We start from the raw sequence: 4,723 nt of genomic DNA, 5'->3' as shown, positions 1-4,723 counted from the left end.
CTTCTGGACCAATTTCCTGTTGGGTTTCATATCGAGATGTGGAGATGGAGGACTCTGTGTGAGGGGCGAGGCTGTTCTCCAGATGTTCTTTTTCACCATTAGGTAGTGTTTAAAAATATATGTGATATTTTTTTTTCCCCTCCCTCTTTCTGAGTGCATAGAGAGACCTTTGGAGGGGTAAGCGGCAGGGGAGGGGGAGGGTGGCAGGACTTTCCCTCAAATCAGCCGCTCCTCCGCAAATGAAGCCTTTCCAGAAAGTGCTGAGCAGGGCGCTTTGCAGCCGGCTCTGCTGGGCTGCAGCACAGCGTCACGTGGCCGGCTAACGGAGCTGGGCTCCGACGGGTCCCCATGATCCGGTGCCAAGCCTGGAGGGCTTCGAAACACGTGGCTCATTAACAGCGCACTTCAGCTATGGCTGGGGCTCACACAGAGGGCTGGCGCTGCCAAAACGTTTACAAGTTCCGGAGGACTCAGAAAGGGCCCAAGCTGCGAAGTTCAAGGACAGACCCCGAGGCAGAGCAGTGCCGTGGTTGGCAAAGTACCCCAAGCCTCAAGTGCTGCTCCACCATTCCCTGCTCCACTCCATCTTCACTTCACTTTGATAACAGGCTCAGGCTAGAGCTGTAAGGATGCTCAACTCCTCTCCTGGATACTAGTTAGGGATCTGCATGGCTCTGAGTGCTATCTCCTCTGGTTCAATCTATATTCCAGGGTAAAGCCCGTGCTCAACCAGCCAAGGATGCTCTAAGCGGCCCGAGCTGCTGCCAGCCCATAATGCCTCACTGGAAGCTGGACCTGAAGCTGAAAGCCCAGCTCTGCACCCCCAAGGCCATCCTACTTGGCCACAACAGGTCGGTAGGTCCAGAACACGACGTGCATCATCACCTAGCCAGCCACAGGCGCTGGGGATGCCCGCGCTTAAAACCATCCCCTGCGTCGGGCAGCCGAGCTGCGCTCTTCAGCAGCTAGAATGAATGTCCTGGAAGTGCAGGAGTGAAAAAACCCTGTCGGAAGCACAGCAAAAACCCATCTGTGAGTGGAAGAGGTCAAAGAAGAATACAAAGGCTTTTATTTCCTGAGGCATTTGTCAGCAAGACAAATGCATTTTTTTAAAATTCGCTGCATTTTCCTAGCTGGCCTCCCACACAAACGCCAAATGGACTTTCACTAGCGTAAAGCAGGGTGTTGGCTTGTGTCCTTTGTAATCCAATGCTCGAGGACTCAGACGAGGAATCAGTTGGATCACTGTTTATTATCAGTAAGTGGGGCATATTCAAAGGAAATGGGCAGATTTCAACACTACATCTATAACTAGTTTATTGCTGGCGTGTTCCTGTCTTGCCCTTATTATTTATGTTGAAAATGATAAATGGGGGATTGATGGTTCTAACTGGTTTATGAATAATAAGGTTATTTCACTGTAAAGCCCCAGGGGAAGGTAATGTTTCTACAATCCTCCATCAAAGAGAATGCAGTTTGCACTTGTGTATGTGTGTGCTGCTCAATCCTCCACTGCTTTGCACTTGGCGTGTTTTTGCACCCTCCCTCTTGCCTACCCCCACGGCACATCCCAGTGCCAATGCAGGTTTCCCGGTCCGTGCAGCCCCTTGGCATCATCACTGGCAGCCACACACGGGGTGTTCGGAGCAGTTTGCTCTCCAATGCAGGAGGTGATGAGCAGCTCGGTGGCCCATGATGGGAGGCTGCGTGGCCAGGGTGCAAGCCAGGTGCTCTGGGGAGGTGCACGGAGGGCCCCGACCACCACAGCAGTCAGCTTGGAAGAAGCTCTGATTCCATTTGTATTTCAAGGAGCTGCAAATAGCCGCTGGTCTTGGGATTTGCTTGTGAGACAGGAAGAGCCCCAGAGAGATGATTTGAATGTTTATGTATATAGAAATGTCTAATCACTGGGCTCAGAACAGGCTCAGGAAGGTAATCTGGAGGTGGTTAGCTGGAGAGGAGGATATTTTTATGCTAGAAATGTGCTATCCGCCTGTTTGCAGGGTAGGAAGGATACGATGAGAATCAAAGGCTTGGCAGGATGAGCATTTTCGTCTTCGTGGATGTGAACTCCCCATCTGTCTTGGGCTCCAAGGCGTGGAACTGTTTAGATCCAATATCACTATTAGAAGCAGAAAATAGAGCTCATAAAACTCCCTCCTTACGCCCCAGAAAAGCAATTCCAGGACCCTCTATCCTGCTTGCAAACAAGCCATTCCTGCATTAATTTTCCCACTGTGGCCAGGCACGTTGCCAGGGGAAAGGGACTTGGTGCTTCAGCAGAAGCTGTGCAGCCCTGGGACAGGTCCTTGCACCTCTCCTGGGTAAGCAGACCAGGGGATTTAGAAACAGGCAGGAGAGCTGGGCTCTGAGATGGTTAACACGGTGGCAAACCTGCATGGCCAAGCCACCTTCCTTCTGAGCCACGGGGTAACCCCAGAGGCTGCATCTGCAGTGGGAGTCGCTCCCCCAAGCAATGGGCTGAAAACCAGCACTAGATACACTTCTTACCATGGCTGGGCAGACACTGCAGAGAGCCGTTGGGAGTGCCAGCCAGGGAAGCCACCATCCCACCACCAGACCAAGCATCCAGAGGCCCATGCAGCCACCCTGGGGTCTCAGCTGATGAAGCTAAGGTGCCTCCTGAGGCACTGAACCTGCATCACAGGAGAAGAGGGTCACAGAGCTGCACCTACAGCATCTCAGGTGGGTTCAGTCATCCGGGGATGGCTGCTCTGGGAGGTAGTTGTGGAACCACAGAGTCAGCTGCTCTGGGGACAGAGGGACCTTGAAGCATATCTGCTGTGACAGACTCCCATCCCACGTCTGCTCCCCAAAGAGATGGCCTAAGTGACAGTTCAGTGTCCTGTGCCAGAGGAGATGCAGTTTGTGCAGGTGGCCATGATATGCATCAGTCCAGGCATGCTGCTGGTGGTTCCTTCGCATGGCCACAGATTCGTGACATTTTTGAGGACAATACAACTTCCCTGCTGCTTGGCATTGCCTAGATCTTCCAAAGACACTTCTGCAGGTCCAGGCTGTGACATTGCCATTTGCTGAGCAGAAGGAGCAGAGACCAAGCCCAACGTCTTGCACGTGGTAGTTTCAAGTTGATGGCTTGGCAGCAGGGGGAAGGTTTCACTGCTCCAGTATCAGGTAAGGTTATTTCTCTGGCAAACCCCTCTGTTTGTTGACTGTACATAGCTGTGGAATGAAATTTGATAGAGGCATCTGTTGTTCCCTTACAGCTCTGCTTTGTTGAGTGGAATGGGGATCCCAGCATGTGGGGTTTTATTATTATTTAATTTGTAGCTGCCCGTTATCAGCAACTTCTTTTAGGTGAGGCTTTGGGCATTTTACACTCAGCATTCTTGCTGTCTGTAAAACCAGCCTAAACCTTTCCTTCTGTTCATAAAGGCATCTAGTCTGAATTCAAAGTCCATCCATTAGGACTTCAGCACCTTGTCAATCCCTCAGAGATATGTGCAATTGCTCTCTGAAATATCCCAGGAGCAAAACTAATACCAAGCATCATCTGCTTAAATTTACAACATCCAAATGGCACAGTAAAAGCTGCTAGCTTAGAGGTTAGCTCATCTGAGCGCACTTGCCAAAATACATATCCTGCATCTAATACTGCTTTTGCTGCCGGGGATTTAGCTGCCACCTCAGGAATCTTCATTGGACGGCATTCACATTTTATGGTTTTATTTAAAGAATAGGAGTGGATGCACGTGTCCCTCATCTGGCATTTGGGTTTCAACCATTGAACTCGCCCAGTCCGTACATCCCCTGCCTTCTCCACGTTGTTGCGTCTCCTCGGGTGCTTGAGCACGAGCGTCTCCTATCCTTCATCCTAGGAGCAGTTCAGCCGTGATTTGTGTCAAAAAGCTTGGGATGAGGACACGGGCACTTCCCGTGCACCTGAAGCAAGCCTCTTGCATAACATGGCTTTCCTTCTCCTTTCCATTCCTTAGAGTTCAACAGCCGTTCTCGTCCAAGCCTATTGACTTCATCCCTATAAATCCAATATGATTTTTCCATAAGGATTAGTGTCAGATTCTCCCTGCAGACATCTTAGGTCTTGGAAGACAGCTGAGAGCTCTACTAATAGCTGGCTGGCGAGCCTGAGGCATTTGCAGCAATGGCTTTAAAACGCACTTCATGGCTAGGCAGGGTTTTAGCCCTGATGCAGCCCATCTGCCTTCATGATCTGGAAAGCCAGGACATGGCAGGGGTCCTGATACTGTCCTAGGATGTGGCTACCTGGATATGAAATAAGCATTATGCTGGTTCTTCCTGCCCTTCAAGGCCATGGAAAAGCTGGGAGAGGCATTATCTAGATTGAACACCAGGGCTTCATAGCTGGGTAGAACAAGAGCGAGCAGGAAGAGGGAAATTTAGGGTGAAGAAATGGTAAAACTGCCTCTGTAGGAAGAGTGAGTTTTGTGCCCTTTGCTTGAGCTATTTCAACTTTCCCTGGGCATACGTGACAGAGCAGGTTTTACATGTCTGAAACCACAGCCTCCTGACCACGGGGAGCTGGGCTGAATCCCACGGGCGAGGGAGGGAGACACCAAAAACATTCCCTCAGGGTGGGGAAGGGGCATTAGGGACCAAGTAAATGGATAAGGAAGAGGAAGGAAACTCCGGATACATCAGCATGACAGTTTGAGCATTTTATTACGCTATATAAATTTTGTCTTCTTAAATTACTCTCTAT

This window comes from Nipponia nippon, unplaced genomic scaffold (genome assembly GCF_047370975.1).
Source record: "Nipponia nippon isolate SJK-2023a ecotype South Korea unplaced genomic scaffold, ASM4737097v1 scaffold_18, whole genome shotgun sequence".
Taxonomy (NCBI): Eukaryota; Metazoa; Chordata; class Aves; order Pelecaniformes; family Threskiornithidae; genus Nipponia; species Nipponia nippon.
The sequence above is the reverse complement of the archived record's forward strand: the minus strand, read 5'-3'. Positions refer to the sequence as shown.